The sequence below is a fragment of the Pteropus medius genome, unplaced genomic scaffold (genome assembly GCF_902729225.1).
Source record: "Pteropus medius unplaced genomic scaffold, Ma_sr-lr_union100, whole genome shotgun sequence".
NCBI lineage: Eukaryota > Metazoa > Chordata > Mammalia > Chiroptera > Pteropodidae > Pteropus > Pteropus medius.
In genome coordinates, this window is record NW_024354875.1 from 22,940,655 (window position 1) to 22,963,161 (window position 22,507).

Consider the following 22,507-nt stretch of genomic DNA (forward strand, 5'->3'; position numbering starts at 1 on the left):
ATGGAGGAGAAGGTTACAGTCAGTTTAGAAACTGTTTAAATCCTGTTTGTCACTTATTGTATTAAGCTAATACTTTTTGTGTCTGGCACTTATTTGATAATAAGTCTGTGTTTTTATGTCTTCATACTACCTATCTGTGAGAAATCAGTGTTAGATTACAATAGTATAAGTAGATACTTAGACTATATTTCAAATATAAAAACCATAAAATTTTAGGAAAAGCTGTGGAAAAAATGACATAGGAGAACTCAGCTTCCTTATCCCCCCAGAAAGATCAAGGATTGGACAGCTATCCACGAACAATATCAGCTCTGCAAGCATCCACTTAAAAAGTTTTAGCAACACAGTGAAACAGAACAAACAGAATAATCACACAAGAAAAGAAGGAAAACAACTTCATTTTGTCTGCATTATCCCATCCCCCAAGCTGGCACTGTTCAGCACCAAGAAGGAACTTCGCAGATAGAAAGAGTTCCTCTCACCAGGAAAGGAAGAGCAAGGTAAACGACCAAATTCTCCAGCTTCTTGGGGGACTGCATGAACGTACTGTTGCAGTTTCATCCCACCTCGACCATCAAACCTGAGATGTATAGAAAGACCTAGCCTAGATGTAAGGAAGAAAAGCAGAGGGTATTACTAACAGATATGCAGCAGGAGTGATCTAAGTTCACAGAGACCTGCTCTGTAGACAAACTCGGCAGATTTTACCACTGACAAAGCCAACAGCCAACAAAGCCTTTAAGGACCCCCTAGCAGATTTCACCAGATACTGCACCATTGGAATTAGCCAACAATGGCCCACCACATCTGCACAGCGTAAGACACTAGCTGCCTGAGTCTCTCACCATATCTGTCAGAGCCCAGTAGCCACACACATAGCCGGCTTCTGTAGCTGCACAAATGCAAAATGCAAGCCTAGACCCATTTGGCTGACCCCCACTGCCATGTTCAGGGCTAGACCTTCTAGCTGTGTACCTACACACCACTGGTCTGATGCCTGTCATCAGCCTTCACTACAGTGCACACACCTAGGGGGAGTGTGAGTACCCACAGATGAGCACACAGTAAAAGCCCTGCAGTTGCTTGTGGGCCCCAAACAGGCCCTGCCACTTGTCACTAGCTGGTACAACGGTGCTCACCTGTATTGACTCTCCGGCTGTGTACCTGCATGTCCCCAATCTAACCCCCATTACCAACTTCTACTGTACACACCCAGTAGAAGACTGGGCAGCCACAGGAAGGCACGCTGACAGTCAGGGCCTCCATGGCTGCCAGTAAGCCTATAATTGGCCCTAGCCCTTGCTACCTGCACTGGCCCCATCACTATGTGTATGTCTGCAACTGGCCCTGCTACTACAAAAGCACCTGCAGCTAAGTGTGTGTGTACCATTGGCTCCGGGCTTCCCTCCTGCCCTCTGCTTGCCCTAATCCCTAGCTGCCAGACCTGGAAAAGCAACTGAGAATGTCAATAGTCCTTGCTGTCACTGCAGATCTCCTGCAGTGCTTGCCAAGGACTGCACAGTTGTCAATGTTATGGACTCTTGTGGTGTGAGCCAAAGAGATATCATGCCCTTGCTGGACCTGGTACTGCCACAGGCCCCAACTTGGCACTCTGCACCACCAGAACCAAGGTCACAACATGACCCACCATGCCCCCGCCCACAGGTGAAAAGCTACCCTTACTGAAGTCAGTCTGTAAAGTCTAGAAGAGGTGACTGCTTCATCAAATGTGCAGATGCCTATGCAAAGCTATAGGGATCATGAAGAATCAGAGAAATATGTATTCATAAAAGGAATACAGTAAACCTCCAGTAAATGGTCCAAAGAGATGTAGAAATTACCCAACAAAGAATTCAAAATAATTGTTACACAGATGCTCACGAAACTACAAGAGAACACAAACAATTTCACACTATCAGGAAAACAAGAGAACAACAAATTGAGATGTTCAAGAGAGAGATAGAAAACATGAAAAGAATCCAAAACAGAAATTTGGGAGCTAAGAACACAATGATACAATAACTGAACTGAAGAATTCAGTAGAGAGTTTCAACAGTAGATATGAACAAGCAGAACAGAGATCTAGAAGACAGAGCAACTGAAATTATCAATCATAGGAGCGAAAATAAAACAGAATGATAAGGAATGAAAAAAGCCTATAGTACTTATGGGACACCATCAAGTGAAACAGTGTAATGTATAACTGGAGTCCTAAAAGAGAAAGAGAAAGGAAAAAGCAGGTATAAAGCTTAAAGAAACAATGGATGAGAACTTCTCAAGTCTGGGGAGATAGTTAGACATCCAAGTTCATAATGTTAATAGGTCACCTCAAAATTTCAATACAAAACAATCTTCTCCAAGACACATAATAATAAAACTGTCTAAAACCAAAAACAAAGAGAGAATTTTAAAAGTAGTAAGAGAAAAAAAAGTCCATGTAAAGCTATCAATGATTTCTCAGTAGAGACCTTGCAGGCCTGAAGAGAATGGGATGATATATTCAAAGGGCTGAAAGAAAGAAACTGCCAACCATGAAACTTTACCCAGTAAACCTATCCTTCAGAACCGAAGGTGAAATAAAGACTTTCCCTAGTAAACAAAAGCTGAGGAAATTCATCACCACTAAACCTGCCTAACAAGAAATGCTGAAAAGAGTTCTTCAACCTGAAAAAAAAAGAGACACTAATTAGTAACATGAAAACATAGGAACATATACAACACTGTAAAGATTAGCATACAGCCAAATTCAGAATACTCTAATGCTGCAATATGGTGACGTGTTTACTACTTAACTCTAATATAAAGGTTAAAGAACAAAAATATTAAAAGCAGTTACAGTTTTGACAATTTGTTAAAGGATATGCAACACAAAAAAGATAAAAATGGTGATGTCAATAATATAAAAGGGGGGAGTAAAAGGGTAGAGTTTTTGTATGCAACCCAAGTTAAATTGTTATCAGCACAAAATAGACTGTTATATACTAAGATGCTTTATGTAAGCTTCATGGTAACCACAAAGTAAAATTTACAATCGGTATAAACAAAGATAAAGAGAAGAAAATCAAAGCATACCACTACAGAAAATCATTAATCCACAAAGGTAGGCAGCAAGGGGAAAAATAATGGAATTATAAAAGAGCCAGAAAGCAATAAGATGGTATTGATAAGTCCTCATCTATTAATAATTACTCTGAATGTAAATGAATTCTCCAATCAAAAGGCAAAGAGTGGCTGGATGGACAAAAAAAAAAAGACTCAAATATATGCTGCCTATCAGAGGCTCACTTCAGCTTTAAAGATACCCACAGGCTGAAAGATAAGGGATGGCAAAAGATATTCTATGCAAGTGGAAAGCAAAAGACACAGGGGTAGCTATACTTATATCAGACAAAAACAAACTTTAAGCCAAAAATGCTAACAAGAGACAAGGTGGCCAATATACAATGATAAGGGAGTCAATTCATCAAGATATGGCAACCATAAATATATATACACTCAAAGCTCCTAAATATATTAAGCAAATACTAACAGAACTGAAGGGAGAACGAAACAATACAATAACAGCAGGGAACGTCAATAGCCCATTTTCAACAACAGATAGGTCACCCAGACAGAAAATCATCAAGTGAACATTGGACCTGAACTATACATTAGACCAAATGGAACTAACAGACACATACAAAAAATTTCACCCAACAGCAACAGAAGACACACGCTTCTTAAGCACAAAGGGAATATTTTCCAGGATACATCACAAGATATGTCACAAAACAAGTCATACCAATTTAAGAAGACTGAAATCATATCGAGTATCTTTTCTGACTACAATGGTATGAAACTACAAATTAGGAACATGAGAAAAGCTGAAAAATTCACAAATATGTAGAGATGAAATAATACATTCCTGAATAACCAATAGGTCAAAGAATAAATTAAATGGCAAATCAAGAAATATCTAGAAGGGGTGGCTCTATAGTGTAGTGGTTAGCACGTCTGCTTTACATGCAGAAGGTCCTGGGTTCGCACCCCAAGTGGAGCCATAGACCATACCCCGGGTGTGTCTGGACCCCAAGTGTGCCTGGCCCCCTGGGTGTGCCAGGCCCCGGGTGCACGCCAGGGGAAACAGCAACATCCATAGGTCAGGGGTGGAAGTGTGGGGGAAAAAAATACATAGAAAAAAATACATATCAAAACCTATGGGATGTTGCAAAAGCAATTTTAAGAGAGAAATTTATAAACACCTACATTAAGCAACAAGAAAGATCTCAGAAACCAAATCTCACTTTTATTCCAAGGAACTAGGAAAAATACAAACTAAGCCCAAAGTTAGCAGAATGAAGGAAATAACAAAGATTAGAGAAGAAATAAATGAAAAAGGTCAGAAGAATAATTTAAAAAGTCAATGAAACCAAGGGTTGATTTATTAAAAAAGAAAAAACTGACAAACCTTTAGCTAAGTTAACTTAGTGTGTAGAGAAAGGAGAACCTCTATGTACTGCTGGTATAAGTTGGTACACCTACTATGGAAATCAATATGGGACTTTTTCAAAAAATTAAAAGTAGAACTAACATATGATCCAGTAATCCCATTTCCGGGTATACATCCAAAAGAAATGAAAACAGGATATTGAAGGGATAGCTGCACCCATATGTTCATCGCAGCATTATTCATAACAGCCAAGACATGGCACCTTGGTGCCTATAAACACAAATTTATAGTTCTGCATGTCAGAAGCTTGAAATGAGTTATATATAGCTAAAATCAAGGTGTTGACAGGCCTGGTTCCTTCTGGGGCTTCAAGGAAGAATCTGTATCTTGCTCCTTCGAGTTTCTAGATTGCCCGTATTCTCTAGTTCCTGGCCACACTACTCCAATCTTTACTTTGTTGTCCCATTGCCACCTTCTTCCATATTAACCTTTTTGTGCTTCCCTCTTATAAAAACTCTTGTGATTACATTTAAAGCTTACCCGGTCAATCCAAGAAAATTGCTCCATTTCAAGACCTTTTAATCACATCTATAAGTCCCTTCTGCCATAAAAGGTAACTTTTTAGGTTTTAGAAATTAGGATGTGGCTATCTTGGGGGTGGTGGTGCTTATTTAGCCTACTTTTATATAATATATAATACATAATACTTTTACATGATATAATAAAGTCTATCACTGCTATAAACATTGGTGTACAATTTTTTGTATGAACATAGTTTTCATTTCTCTTGGGTAAAGACCTAGGAATAAAATAGGTAGGTTGCATGATAAGTGCATGTTTAACTTTCTAAGAAACTGCCAAACTATGTTCCAACGTGCCTGTACCCCTTACATCCTTTCTGAAACACATAGTTACCTACTGCATATAAAGAAAAAGTGGAAGAGAGTGTTTTTGGTTCGACAACACTGTTTACCAAAATGAGAGGATAAATTCTCAACAGAGAAAGACATAGAAATAAAGAGAAAAACACATTTAGAAGACCAGATAGTTTTAGAGGCTCCAACATATATCTAATAATAATTCTAGAAATTATTTAGCATACAATAGAGGAGCAATATTGAATTGAATAGATAAGAGCTAAAATTTTTCCAGAAATGAGGAGATATTTAAATCCACATTTAATGCACAGGTAGAATAAACAGTCACACCCACTTAGATACATCATGATGAAAATGTGGGATATTAGAGAAAATCTTCAATGTATCAGAAAGAATAAACAAATTATCTAAAAGAATGAAAATTAAGACTGACATCATGCATTTCACCAAGTACAGCAGAGGCTAAACATTAGTGAATAAAAAAAATCTACAACTTTTTATGTGAAATCTTTAGATCAGAAATATTTCAGAATTCAGATTTTATGGGGGGGATGGAGGCTACTGGAAAATTGATGCAGTCCATACACTGTAGCATCCCTGGCAGCACATTTAGCTAGCTCTAAGTAATAAGGCTTAAGTAGTAAGAGAAGAAGAAGAGAGCTGATATTAGGCTGTAGAAGCTTCCACAAAAAAATGATGAGATAGGGACACCATGGTAGAGAAGATCTGACAGAATTACTCTAACTTTGTTTGGAAGCTACAAATTAGATGCCACTTTGTGTAATTTTGTTATCTTACTTCTCTGTAGTGTTTATGCAAAAGAATAAAGAAGTTAAAGTTTCCATACCTTTTCTCCCAAAACCGCTAACTCCGTGCAGGTCCATTCTTAAGTATTTTTTGTCTACAATTCTAGAATCACATTTTCAAATACTTTTTATGACCCAGACTCAAAATAAGAATGTATTTTATCTCACAACCCAGAAATCGCTCACTCACAAACATAAACATCTGAAATAAATGTTTCGGTAATAGTAATCACACTTCTCATATGCCAAAAGCTGACATTTTCTGTTTTTTATTTAACCTCAAAAAATGGTGGTGTGACTTACTAAATTGATTTCATGACACACCAATTGGTAGCAACTTGAAGACTGACAATACCTAGAAATTTTCTATGCATGTATAAACATGAATATATACATCCCTTTTATGTAAAAATGGAATCAGATGGTACAAATTATATCTTTGTTACATTTAACTGTTTTTATTCATATTCCTTTTTACATTTTTTTGTTAATATACTCTTAATGTCACTAAGAGTTGAAGTATAGCTATATCCCCATTTGCGCTTTCCTAATTCATTTTTATTCTAGAAATAATTTATTTTCTAAAATGATTTTCTAAGATACAGAATAAAATAATCTGGTGTAGTAGTAACCTTCTTACATGTCACAGATCAAAGAGGTATTTTTAAAACCTTCCCTAAGAAATGCTACATTTTCATATACAGAATTTCCTGTCAAACAGGCCAAGCTGTCCACATCATGCTCATTCACCAAAGTGGAATTTGAGGGTGGAGGTATCATTGCTTGAAAGAGTTGTGAGTAATGTTAAGATCTCCTTCCTTCAGGCCTCTGTTATGCCCTTTTATGTATGCTTGTTGAACTAGGCTGATTCCTCATTAGTTTTATGTAAAGTTTTATGAATTTAATCACAGATCTCTATGCTTTACATAAGAGGGAAATAAAGTGTTTCTACTCTATTTAAAAGATGCAAATAAAATAAACAAAAATGTTCTACTGAGGCTGTAGTATAATTTTATTAATCATTTCCAGATACCAAGTAAAACATATATATATAATTTTCATTTAGAATAAGCATCTATGAATTTTAAAATGTAACATTTGGCAACTGACATAATAGTTTCAGTAGGGAAAACACTAAAGAATAACAAATAGGATATGCGTCTTACAACTTTTAACTCGTTTTTCTTTTACTTTTCATTTTGAAATGATTTCAGACTTACAGAAAAGTTAACGAAATAGTACAAACCACTCAGTGCAAAGATCTTGGTTTCTCAATATCATTCTCCAAAAAAAAGAACAATCTGGAGAAGCAATCAATTGTAGGGCTAGAGCAGAGAAAACACAAGACAGGGCAGACACATTTTGTAGTACCAGAAAGCATGGAACTACTCACAAACCAAGAGGATGGAGACATGTTAAAAGGCCATAGGAGTCTACCAGAACTCCCAACTATCAAAGCAGGAACCATTTGAGTGACGAAAAAAAAAATGTATTAGAGCATAACCCAAAGAATAAAAGAAATACATATGAGTCTATATAAATGTAGATAAAGGATATATAGATAGGAGAAAAGAACCAAATATTCCTTACAGAGGAATCCAAATAATATAAACTATCCTATCCAGGAGGTAAAGTTTAACCTTTAACCTGGCCCACCACCCCACCTTTGAGAGTGGACTGAACTTAGTGACTCCCTTCTAAATGGAGTAGAGAAAACTGGAACTTTACAGAGGAGAAACCTGACAGACACTACTTCACCAAGAAGTCAAGGGTTACATCACCAGAGATAACCCGTTGACAGCATATACTCCCTGATATAATGTGATGAGAGAGGTACTTTACTTCTGTAGTATTATTTCTGAAAACCCATTACCCTAGTCTAATCATGAGAAATACATAAGACAAACCAAAATTGAGGGACAGACTGGAAATATTTCACCAGTACTCCTCAAAACTGTTAAAAAGTCATGAAAAATAAGGAAAAACTGAGAAACTGTCAGAGACCAAAGGAGACTGGTGAGAGATGATGAATAAATGCAATGGGGTACCCTGGATTGGATCTTGAAGAAAAGGGACATTTAAAAAAATTGTGAAATGCAATTAAAGTATGGAGTCTAGAGGAATATTCATGGAAAAGGGTAAAATCTGAACAAGTCTGGAGTTTAGTAATGGTAATGTACCAATGCTGGTATCTAAGTTTTGAAAAATATATCACAGTAATTTAAAATAACATCAGAGGAAACTGAAATTGGGTGAGGTGTATACTCTTCAATTTTTCTTTAAATTTTAAATTATTCCAAAATAAGTTAATTTTTTTAAAGTACAAAGAATTTCCAAATGTACTTCAGATTCCTGAAACTTAACATTTTACCACATTTGCTTCATCAGTCTCTTTCCTCTACAGATTTCTCTCTGGATTTGATAACAAGCTACAAACATCATTCCTCTTTACTCCTAAATATTTAATGTATTCCCTTAAAGAGCACATTTATCAAAATAAGAAAATCACTATTAACGCAATACAATCTAGAAACTTCCACATTTTGCCAATTGTTCCACTAATGTCCTTTATAACAAAAATAGAATAATAAAATAAAAATAACAATTGTTTTTCTTCACCTTGACATTTTTGAAGATTACAAGACATTTATTTTGTGACATGTCCCTCAATTTGTGATTGACCGATGTTTCTTCATGCCTATATTCTGGTTATATACTTTTGCAGGAATATCACAGAAGTAATTTTATGCTCTCCTCAGTGCATCCTATCCAGATGCATTGTGTCTATTTGTCCCATTACTAATAATGTTAACTTTGACAACTTGATAAGGTAGTGTGTCCACTGTAAAGTTGCTATTTTTTTCCATTAGTGATTAGTAAGTTATCTTGTGGGGAGGTATTTTGAGACTGTAAAAATATCCTTCTTGTCATCAACTCTTCATGCATTAGTTGTTGAATCCATTGATGATTCCTGCCTGAAACAACTCTTGGCCATTCTCTCATATGTTTTTCCAAAATGAATTCTACATCAATTTATTCAGTTTACAAGGTTCCCAGTTCAAGAATGTCTTCTGCTTTACCGGTTTCCTTATTGATCGAATTTGGGTCCAGTACAGTGTGAAGGAATTTGCTCTTCTATTTTAAAAAATATTTTCCTGTCTTGAAGGATCCTAAATTTTCTTCTCTGGCTTCTTTTTCCAACTGTTTAGTTTCCAAAAAGCAATTATCCCTTCCTTTTTTTTTTGTCTCTTCTACCCTGAAGTGTTGCCTTTCCAAAATTGCCTCTTTGAGTCCTATACAAATTTGTAAGTCTCCTTCCTGTGGTCTGCTCTACCAGGACACTTTTTCAGTATTTCCATATTTGGGAAGAAATTTCTTTTCCTGAAAGTGATTTTAGGTCAGTTTTAAGCCTGTCACTAGCTCCCCTCTTGTACTGTGCAATTTTTTCTCAGGCCACCCTTGCTCTCCACCTAGGCTTGCACAGGGGTGTAAATGATGGCTTGCTATGACTTGGTATTCATTTTTCTACTTACAGATAACCTGAAGTTTGATCATTCTCTGTGTTCTATTTATGTTAAGACTATGGTTATGTATTTTTGTTTGTTCTTGTTTTGTGGAGGATGTGTAGGGAGATTCAGATTTATGCATTTGCCATTACTTCAGCTATGAAATCTGTTAATACTTTTGTAAATATTTTGTTTGTTTTTCCTGGATGAAGAACTGTCGGGTTCTTAATGATATGGAGTATGTCTCTTCTGGTACTGCAATGGTAATGCTGCTTGAGGACAATATTACAACTGGCTATTGCTCACTGACTCAATGGACACTATAGTATAAGGTGAATTCTTATTAAAGGTACTGTACTCCTAACATGATATTCAAGCAATTCATGAATCATATGGTATCTATATGATGATAATATAAGAAAAAATTGTTAATTAAAGTACAAAATAATGTAGAAGTCTTATATGCAAAATGAGCTACTATTTTTTGTTTAGGGTTCTCTCTCCGTTGGGAAAATTATTTTTCTTTAAACAGTCGAGAGTTATAAATAAGTTAGTAATGCATCGTATTGTCCATATGAGAGGGTATCTGATTCGCAGTCTACACAACTTTTGGCTTTTCTTGAGCCTGGCTTACCAGAACAGAGCCCATGTGAAAAACTTAATGACCACAATATTAAAAATAAAATTCAAATGAAATTACTATCTCTATAAATACAGACATCTTATAAAAACATGTTTATCTATCTATACTTAACAGAAATTGACTTGGAATACTTGTTTTAGTAAAGGTATTTCTTTAAATTGCTGTGGCTAAGTATCTTTATTCTTGGAGCTACTGTAGCATTCCTTAGGTATTACTGCACCAATTTTATTTTGTATAGGAGTTAGAACTGATTACTGGGAATTTGGAATTACTCAGTTTCTATCAGTTAAATACTGTGATCTTAAGTAAATAACTTTGCCTCTCTCAGCTTTTCTTTCATATGAAATATGTAATTAATTTGATAATACCTATTATGAGAAATTTTGAACAGTTTAATTAGTTCTTGTAAAATACTTTGAAATTTAGAATGAAAAGATCCAATGCAAATTCCCAATAATTATAATTTTTCCTAGGACATATTACTATGCTAACCACAAATGCCAGAGCACTGTGATATCTTATGAAGCTCAGAGTATTTAAAAAAAATAAATAAATTTATTTATTTAAATTAGTTCCACGTATATAGTACATTGGTTAGACATCTATATTGTTCATAAAACAATCCCCTCAATTGCTCCCTACCTCCTCTGAGTATCTCCAATAATCTACTATTCTCCTCAATATAAAAGGATTTTACTAAAAGGTACTGCTATATTATATATATAAGAATAGTTAGCCCTTTCTATCAAATACTGTTATTATATTGTATTGCAAACAATCTATTTTTTCTTCGATATAAAAATACTTTAATATGAAGTAATTTTTATTACTTCATGTAATAAAAATGTTTAGTCCTTCCTATCATATTTCTAAATCATGGTGAGTTGACTTTTAATACCACTCTGAATGCTTTCTTTCTTAATAGTTCTTAGGAGTTAAAATCTGTCTATTCATTTTACAATTGTATCCAAAAGTACTAAAAATAATTTTTAAATGGCTATAAACATTTCTCACAGAATTAAATAGTATCTTAACTAAAGATTTCTCAGCAACAAGATAATAATTATTCTATCTGTCCAAACATATTTAATGTATATTCACTACTAGCAAACAATTACCACTTAACTACTTTAAGCAATTTACAAAAAACAAACCCCATGTTTGCTCATTTATTTAACATTTACTAAGTGCCTACGGCTTGCAAGGACTGTCCGTCCTCTGGCTATCCCACATACTAGAAGGAGTGTGCTGTGACAGAGCAAGGAATACAGAATGGATTTAATCATACCCAGTATCCTCATAGGAGATGATGACATAAACTAAGAAACAGTCTCAAATATTCTTTGTAAAATGGCATACACCCTTTTGTGGAGACTTTTGGAGTATACAGAGTAAATCAATATTTAAGTTGGTCCAAGCACATCAACACTATTATTTAAAAAGTCATGGTTATAAACAAACCCCGAATTTTCAAATTCTATTCTTCATGGAGCTTACAATAAATTTCAGTGGATACATGCCCTTTAACGTTTTGCCTCTGTACTTAATCAGTCACATGAATGCTGATTCTGATTACTTTCTTTCTATTTGAATCCAACTCCTACTTCTGAACAGTTGTAATGCCACATCCACAAAGCCTACAGTAGATTTTATTCATCTTATTTTACAATGCATTCTACCAACTCATAATTCCTAGAATCTTATGTATTGATTTTTAGCTATTTATCTAAACCATATGAGTCAACGGTCAGGACTTTTACCCATATGGAATTTCTACGTAAACTCGTCATTCATAGAAATTCACATTAAACATGTAAGGATCTTTAAAAATTGTTCAAAAATTAAAGATATCAAGTAATGAAAATGTGACTACCTTCAAATTTTCTCTTTGCTGAAATATATGAGTTGCCAATATTATCTCTCATTGCTAATATAAATCACTTAATCGTTATCCCAATAAAATTTTCAAAATGTTTAAAAGAGGAAACTTAAAATAGTTTTAAAACATCAATGAAAAGCATACCAAATGTGTTTTAAATGATGAAACCACATAACAGCAAAAAATATGGGGACAAAGTTTTAGAATTTTGTCTTACCAACTACTTTATAATGATGAATTTATTTTAAATTTATTATATTTATCTGTAAATTTATTTTAAATAAATCACAAGTATAATATTAGACAGCCAGCTGTTCACCTTTTGGATAGATATTCTTTTAAAAACCTTTGAGAATTTAATATTAATACTATATTTCTATTTCATATCTTTAACATCTATGACAATCTGAATGACATACAGATATATATTCCAAAAAACGTTTTGCATTTAGACATAAGATGTGAAAATTTTGTAGAGCTCTCCTAAAAAGCAAAAGCAATAATGCATTGGAAACAATTCATAATAATGGCTATTTTCAAGATATTTAAGAGCATAAACTATTCAATATAACTATAAGTCTTTATGAAAACGAGTATCCATATAAAAATTTTAAGTGTCATTTTTTTCCTTTTAAATGACAGGAAGATACTGTAACTCAAAGAGTTGCTATTCAAACATTTAGAATACAAAATAAATATTTGAACTATAGGGAGTGATTTTATTTTATTTGCTATTAAACCAAACAGTTTTTTTCCCCACAGCATTGTTAATTGTTTATTTATCAAGAGAACTATTCCTTAGCCCAAATATTCATGCTTCACAGTTCAAGAACACAGGTCAGTGACAAATTTCCATGGAAGTCACTCAAAATTCTTCACATTCTGAAATCACTTTGCATTCTGAAAGATACCAGCCTTCCTCATCTCCTCAAAATCTTTCGTGGAATCATAATTTCTGTAGAAATCTGCATATGCCTTCTTCTTTGGTTCAGCCACAGCAAACTTATAGAAAGCTGCAATGCCCAGGGATACAATGACTGCTCCAACAATATGAAATCGCAGACACATGGCCAGAAGGCCACACATCTGAGATTTCGTCAAAGCACTGTAAGTCATGGTAGTTATAATTTCCCTTAATACCAACGTCCTTCCAGATGGAGAAATAGATGACACTCCAACAATTTTTTTGTAGATGGCAATTCCTACCTGAAACACTAATTATTTAAATAATAAAGTCTGGCAAGTCAAAGTACTTGCTTCCCTAATAATAGACTTGGAATTTACAAAATAATTATAAAAGAGGAAATTCTATTAAATATAATTTCCATTTAAGAGAATCCTTTTATTACTATTTATTTACTATTACTATTATTTATTACTATTTATTTTATACTATTTATTGAGTTAGCTCGGGCTACTATAACGAAATTACCATAGACTGATTGTCTTAAACAATGAGTATTTCTCAGTTCTAGAGGCTGGAGAGTCAAGATCAACGAGCACAGGGATTTGGTGTCTGGTGAGGCTCCACTTCCTTTGTTTGTGAACAGCTGCCTTCTCACTGTGTGCTCACATGGCTTTCTCCCTCTTCCTCTTCTTGTAAGGGAACTATCCCATTATGAGGGTCCCACCATCATGACATAATCTAAACCTAATTATCTCCCAAAGGTCCCACCTCCTAATACCAGCACATTGGGGATTAGGATTTGATGTATAAATTTTGGAGGGGTGTCACAAACATTCAGTCCCTAACACTAATGGACAGGATGAAATATTTCTCAATCTCATAAAGTGGTATAATTTTTTTTAGAAAAAGATGTTGAAGTAGAATTTATATTGACTATATATATTCAAGGTGTTATGTTGATTTCAGAGTTAAACATGTATCTACTAGTCATGAATAATGTTAAGAGAAAATTGAACAGGCAAACAAATTTTGATTAAAGAAAAATACTATAAAACTTCATTTTGATGCATTAAATAGAGCAATGCTTGGTTGCTCTATTTTTGAGCAAATTATATCCAATTGCAATGCTTGGTTTTTAATAAGAACTACAGAATAAAAAATATTTCTAATCAATGGCAATCAAAAAGAATATTATAAAGTATTCTATAAATTAAATTTAAATGTGATTAATGTCAGAGTCACCAGCCACCAAGTAAAAGATATTATAAAGTAAAATTTATACCTTTTACTCTGTATATATTAAAATAGAGAGCATTAAGTTATAGATACAAACGGAGAAACATTCTTTTTTATTTTTTCTACATATAATAATTTCTTCTGTAATGATGAAGGTCATTCTAATATATTCCTTGATTTTTAAAAAAGCATTTATGTTTTAAGAGCAGTTTTAGGATTTAAATTTAGAGGATGGTACAAACATTGCCCATGTACTCCATCACCATGCATGCATAGCCTCTCCTAATATCAACATCACTCGCCAGAATGGCACCTTACATTTTTAAAAAACCAAGGATGAACCTATATTGACACATCATTATCACCTTAAGTTCATTGTTTACCCTAGAGTTCACTCTGGGTTTTGTACATTCTATGGTTTTGGACAAAAGTATATTGACATATACTCATCATTAGAATGTCATACAGAGTATCTCAACTGCCCTAAAAATCCTCTAATATGCCTACTCCTCTTTCCCCATCCCTACTCCTGACAACCACTAACCTTTTTATTGCCTCCATAGTTTTGCCTTTTCTAGAATGTCATATATTTATAATCATACGGTATGTAACCTGTTCAGATTGGCTTCTTTTATTTAGTAATATGTATTTAAATTTACTTCGTGTATTTCCATGGCTTAATAGCTCATTTCTTTTTAGTTCTAACTAATATTCTATTGCCTCGATATACCAGTTTATCCATTCACCTACTAAAAGACATCTTGATTGCTTCCAAGATTTGGCAATTATAAAAAAATTGGTATAAACAATCATGTGCAGGATCTTCTGTAAACGTAAGTTTTTAACTCCTTTGGATAAATACCAAGTAGTACAATTGCTGGATTGTATGGAAAGAGTAGGTTTCATTTTGTATGAAACTCTTTATTTCTTAAGAAACTGTCTTCCATTGTGGCTGTACCAATTTTTCTTCTCACAGTTCCTGAGACTCCACATCCTCGTCAGCTTGTGGTGTTGTCAGTGTTCCAGATTTTGGCCATTCTCATACTGTTATCTTGCTGTTGTGTTAATTTGCATTTCTCTGATGACATTTGATGTAGAGCACCTTTTCATATGCTTACTTGCCATCTGTGTATCTTCTTTGGTGAAATGTTGCTACGGTCATTGGCTCATTTTAAAACTGGGTTATTTTTATTATTGTTGAGTTTCAAGTGTTCTTTGTATATTTTAGATAGGAGTCCTTTATCAGATGTGTCTTTTGCAAATATTTTATCCCAGTCTGTGGCTTGACTTCTCATACTCTTGACACTGTCTTTCACAGAGCAGAAGTTTTAATTTTAATGAAGTCCAGCTTATCAATTATTTCCTCGTGAATCAGTGTGTTGATATCCATAAGATAACTTGCTGGGATTTTGATTGGGATAGCAGTGAATCTACAGGAAGAATTGACATCATAATACTGAGTATTCCTATCATGAGCATGGAATCTCTCTCCATTTATTTAGTTCTTTTTTGATTCATTTTATCAGTTTTGTACTTTTCCTCATATAGATCTTATATATTTTGTTAAAGTTATATCCAAGTATTTCATTTTGAGGGGTGCTAATGAAAATTATATTGAGTTTTAATTTCATATTCTTCTTATTAATTATTGGTACATAGGAAAGCAACTGACATTTGTATATTAACCTCGTATCTTGCAACCTTATTTTAACTGCTTATTAGTTCATTTTTTTGTTGATTCTTTCAGATTTTTTACATAGACAATCATATCATCTGCAAATAAAGACAGTTTCATGTCTTCTTTCTCAACCTACATCCCCTTTTTTAAAAAATTGTAGCCTTAAGTATAATTGACATACAGAATTGTAAGATATTTAAAGTGTACATCATGGTGACTTGATATACATAATCATCGTGAACTACTCTGTATACCTTTTTATTGCCTTACTGCATTAGCAAGGAGTTCCAAAACAATGTTGAAAAGGACTGGTGAGAGGAGACATCCCTGACTTGTACCTGATTTGAAAGTTTTAAGTTTCTCACCATTAAGTATGACATTAGCTGTAGGATTTTTCTAGAGTCTTTATCAAGTTGAGAATTTCCCCACTATTCCTAGTTCATTGAAAGTTTTTATCATGAATATGTGTTGGAATGTGTCAAATGCTTTTTTCTACATCTATTGATATACTGTAATTTTTCTTTTTCAGTCTGATGGAATGATTGCATTAATTTTTTAATGTTGAAACATATAATTATTTTTATTATACCTTTGTAGATCCGATTTGCTAGTATTCCGTTGAAGATTTTTACATCTACGTTCATAAGAGATATTGGCCTCTAGTTTTATTTTCTTACAATGCCTTTGTCTGGTTTTGGTAGTAGGGTAATGTTGGCCTCACAGAATGAGTTCTGCTTCTATCCTCTGAAAGAGACTATAGAGAACTGGCATAAATTCTTCCTTAACTGTTTGGTAGAATTCACCAGGGAACTCCTGTGGGCCTAAGTTCTTTCTGTTATGAAAGTTTATAAGTTATTGATTCAATTTTTTTAATAGATATAGTCCTACTTCTATGTGTTTTGACAGATTGCGTTTATAAAGAAATTGGTTCATTTCATCTAGGTCATTAAATATGTGGACATAGAGTTGTTCATAGTATTCCTTTATTATCTTTTCAATTGCCATAGAATCTGTAGTGATATCTTCTCTTTCATTTCTAATATTAGTAATTTATGTCTTTTTTCTTACTTAGCCTAGCTAGAGACTTAACCATTTTATTATCTTTGAAAAGATCCACTTTTCAGTTTTGTTGATTTTTCTCTATTGATTTTCTGGCTTTGATTTCACTGATTTCTGTCTTAATTCATTTTATTTTTCTTCTGCTTACTTTGGATTTGATTTATTCTCCTAAGGTGGAAACTTATTGATTTTAGATCTTTCCTATTTTCTAACACACGCATTCAGTGCTATAAATTTCCCTCTAAACACTGCTTTTGCTGTATCCCATAAATTTTGATAAGTTGTGTTTTTATTTTCATTACATTCCAAATATATCTAAATTTCTTTTGAGATTTGTTCTTTGACCCATATGTTATTTAGAAGAGTGTTGTTTAATCACCATGTATTTGGGGATTTTCCAACTATCTTGCTGTTTGATTCTTACTTTAATTCTATTATGGTCTGTGAGTAGACATTGTATGATTTCCGTTCTTATAAATTTCTTAAGGTGTGTCTTATGTCCCAGAATGTGAACATAATATACAGGGTAAGTAGAACTGCTATAAACAAGCCTATAGTAATGTAGTGGTGATATGTGTGTGTGTGTGCTGGGGAAAGTATTCTATAGTGCTATGATTAGGTCTCAGTCTTTCAGTGAGCCAATGCCTCTGGATTGTGAATATCGCAAGAGTTTTTCAGTTATTTTTCTTCCTCCTTAGGTAGAACAGCATGGCTAGAGTTCACTGTGGCTGGGTATCTCCTTTCTTCTACATCTAAGGCTAAAGTTGGGTATTTCTCTTTTCCAGGCTCTAATAATACCTCAGCAGATTAGGCTCCAGTTAACCAGTTGCCCTAACAGCAGAGTTTCTTAAGAAGAACAGAGTGCTATGATATGTGTCAAAATGGTTTCTTTTCCCCTCCTCCCGACAGAAGTCTGATGGGATTTTTTTCTGATATTTAGTGTGGGAAGTTGGTGGAACTCCTGCAGGTAAATCTCACAATATTGTGTGGTTCTGCTATGACTGGGTATCTTTAGAGTTTTTAACTGTCATTGTTGTCCATACTAAGCCTCCAGCAATTCATCAATTATGGTTCAGGTTTACCTACTCAGGCTCTGTTCCCTGTGGTGGTTTCAGCTCCTGAGTCTCTGCTTCCATAGGCAGTAACCCCCTACATTTGCCTGCTTCCAATCTTTGGGTTAGTGATTTGCCTTGTGTCCTCCTCCTCTATAGATCCAAGAAGAGTTGTTGATTTCTCAGTCTGTTCAGCTTTTTACTTGTTGTTAGGATGGAGTGGAGACTTCCAAGCTCCTTACATGTGGAAATGGAAACTGGAGTTTTAACAGGTATATACGGTCTCATTCTTAATGACTGAACACCTGTATCATTTCTTTATTCATAAACAAAAGTAATTTACTCATTCATCTGTTTGAATTGATGGGACGCCAAATTCAAAATATTTTTTAAAACTTCAGGAAAAAATGGAAATGTTCTCTTACTACTACTTTAAAAACTACAATGTAATTTTAATAGTTCTATCTATATCTTAAAAATGCACTTTACATTCTATTCTTAAAAATATTTCTTTTCCCATCTATCTTACATTAATAATTTTTGTTCATTTCTTTTTTGCTATGCATTATTTTCCTGAATAAAATAAATTAGGAATATTGCAAAGAAAACCTGTGCCAATTTTGCTGTGAACAAAGCAACAGAAATTTCACATGTGTTTCTGCTAGCAAGAAAACAAGTCTTCTAAGTAGGGTGTAAAAAACTTCAATGTCTAAGAGTTGCTTTCCTCTCACTGGTTGATTTAAAAGCAAAGCATTGTAGTATAGTTCTTTCTATACATTTTTCTTTCAATATAGAAAATAAATGATAAAGTTCCAAGCATAGATAAGACTAAACAGTAACAGTATTTCTAGACATTGTCAAGAATTATTAAAATTTAACTTTAAACTCTTTACCCAAACTTTTTAGATATAAATTTTCATTTATCCGATTAACTTTTTAATACTATAATTTGATGTCTTATTTATTCAGATTAAAAAATAGTAATAAGGTCTATTAAAATCCTGATATACAATTTTACAAAAATAATTGTATTTTAGAAGTACTCCTCAATTTGTATTATTATGACTAGTAGCAAAACTGATATACCAAGAAAATATTTGGTTATTAACTCAAGGAAGTAAATCTAACACAAAACAGTCATATCATTATATTTATAAAATGGTTAAAAGATATAAGAAGGAACAAAATATTCATTAAAATATTTCACATTTTCATTCAGATCCTAGGACCCTAATATGTAAACACATTCAAATTTTCAATTCAAGTTACTATTTGAGATCAAGTCCATAAGATTAAAAAATACCTTAATAAATGGACTTGACAATAATGAAATGGTCACTTTCCTGAGAAAAGCCTTCCCACAAATTTAGGCAAAATTAACCGTATGGAAACAAATAAAAAATATTAAATTAATACCCTCTAAAAAACAAATTAAAGTATAATTTTTTAAATGCAGATTTCTTAGCTTTGAAGAGATCAATATTGAAATCTTAATAAAATCAACAATCATCACCACCATGTTTATGTGCTGTGCTAATGCTAAGAATTACAAACATTAAACAGAAACGAAATGTTTAAAGCATGTCACCATTCTCATACCATTAATGATGACATAACAGGGAAAAATACAGGATTTCTTCTATATTGTCCACGTACAAATGGCTAACTTGCCTATCAAGAGTGACTAAGGCTCCATGGTAAAAAACTTAGACTGGATCCCCAGATAGTGAACAGAGTTATTAAAACACTAATAGTAGTATGTATGTGTGTATGTGCACAGTTTTTAAAAAATTATTATGATACACAAAGTATTGATAAAGAGTTTTTAAATAACTGAAGTATATATTCAATGGCTGTAGCAAACTTCTGAGAATGAGAAACAAGAAGAGTGGAAACAATAAAGTAAGATAAATCAGAGGCAAGCTGGTAGTGTAACACGCAGTGTCTAATGCAAAGCCAGTAAAGTGTATTGGTAATTCTAGAGGAAATAGTTATCACTCCTTAGAGCAGAACAGTTACGTGATAGAAATACAGAACAGTGTTAATACATGAATAAGATTCAAAAGGGAGCTAAACAATATATAGTTTTCTGCATAGTTTATATTTCTGAATAGTTTAGCTTTCAAAAAAAAAAAAATCCAGAAATAAATCCAGTATAAATTTGAAAATTCAATGTATGACAAAGGTAGCCTTTCTAATCATACAGAATGAATTATTTAAGAAATGTTACTAGTTACAACTGGCTCTGAAATGAGAAGAAAATAAACTGAATCCTATTATCTTATTCCATATACAAAAATGAATCCTATTATCTTATTCCATATACAAAAATGAATTTCAGTTTAATTAAACATAATCTAGAAAATCTAGGATACTACATAATACAATCCAGGAATAGGTAAGACTTTTTAAGCTAAGCTAGAAACCCTAAAGTTATAAAAGAAATTATAGATACATTTTTCTATATGAATATATCTATGGCAAAAGATATTAAATGGCAAGAGACAGACGACAGAATTAAAACAACACTGTGAAGACAAGACAGAGAAGTAATATTTATAACAAATTGAAAAGAAAGAATAATCAACATAAATAGGGATTTAAAGAAGAGGTACTTTTGAGTGAAAAAATATGAATATACATGTTGAAATTGGCTTTACTTTTATAAAGTAAATGGTAAAAAAAAAAACTCTATATGTGAGTATTTCTCTGTGTGTGTGATATAACTATTCTTTTAAGAATGTATGACCATGCAGAAAAAAATGCAGAAGGATACTAATTTTGCAAGAATTCTATGGAGTAGTAGTAAATAGAGGTGGGAAAGCCAAATTAAAAAGGAAAAGGAAAAAAAAAATATGAGGGATAAAGCAGAAAGAAGAGAAAAAAGGACTATAATAATATAGCTAGTATGTATGATGTAATCACATAAATATATTGTTATAAAATTGTACACAAATGTGGACATGAAAAAATATTTCAGACAATAACAAATTGGAATCAAATTTGCCGGAGGAAATACCTAAAGAATTTATATTAGTATTTGGATGCTCTTCTACTTGAAGTTTCATAAAATATAGTCTGATGTGGCTATGGAGGCTGAACACAGTCATCAATTACTATTACTCTGAAGTTGTGTGTGTGTGTGTGTATGTGTTTAGTTTGACCACATTAAAAGAACAGGGGTTAGTTCAATCTGGTTTTATGGTTTACTTCAGTGGTTAGCACACTTTCTGTAAAGAACTAAATAATGAATATTTTAGGCTTTCTGGGGCATACTTTCTCTGTCATGACTACTCAACTCTGCCGTTGTAGGGTGAAAGCAGTCACAGACTTCGATAGTTTATTTTATGTGTTAACACTGGGAGGCTACCGTATCAAGTTATTTAGCCAAACACTAATTTAGGCATTGCAATGAAGATATTTTGAAAATGTGGTTAATAATGTGTTGACTTTAAATAAAGGAGATTACCCTTGATAGTATGATGAGTCTCATCTAATCAGCTTTGAGAACAAAAAAAAGACCCAACTTTTCTGGAGAAGAAATTCTGTCTCAAGACTACAGCATCAACTCCTATCTGAGTTTCCAGACTTCTGGCCTGTCCTACAAATTTCAAACTTGACAGCCCCCACAACTGTGCGAGCCAATTCTTTAGATAACTAGATAACATAGATTAGATGGATAGACAAGAACTTTATACCATTGATTCTGTTTCTCTGGAGAACCCTGATCAATACATACATAGGTGATACATAAACTAATGGGACTGGCTGTGTTCCAATGAAACTTTACAATAACAGGTAGTGGGGCAGATTTGGCCTCTGTACTATAGTTTTGCAACCCCTAGCATTACCAATAATAAAAGATGTTTGCAGTGTGAAAGGTGCTTCACATACACATGGATTCTAAATGCCCCATAAACTGGGAATTATTCCTGACCAAGCCAGATATTATGGAGCAGCTACATGAGCAGGAATGATCTTCCTAGAACCAGTGAGATCTAGATCATAAGTGTAAGTATAAGAGTTTCTCAGAGAAGGTTTAATGATGGTATTCTCTTTACTTGTTTTTATGTTGTTTTATCTATTGGCTTTGGGGATTAAAAGTTATTGCCAGTAATCCAGCAAAAGCCAAACAATAGAATATCTTGAATATTCATTAAATGTGGCACCTTTCAATTACGCTTGATAAGAGGAAAATAAAAATTCACAAAATCACTACATCAAGGGTTTACATCAGAAATCTTTAAGTTAAAGATTTAAAATGAAAGAACTTTACATAGTGTATTCCTTAGAAGAGTCCTCAATCTATAGACTATTGTTAAGTAATAATACATACAATGTATTTAAAGGTACCTATAACTAAATAGTAGATCCCCAAGTTGGTTGATTGCACAAGGTTCCCATCTCCAGAAATGAATAAGACTCCCATTTGAG

The 22,507-nt window shown here is 33.4% G+C and overlaps 1 protein-coding gene across 1 annotated transcript in view; it reads right to left on the reverse strand.

Moving 5' to 3' along the window:
- BAZ2B (bromodomain adjacent to zinc finger domain 2B) overlaps positions 1–22,507 on the reverse strand; it is a 292,925-nt gene that overhangs the window by 267,732 nt on the left and 2,686 nt on the right. The gene's annotated exons all lie outside the window — the stretch shown is intronic.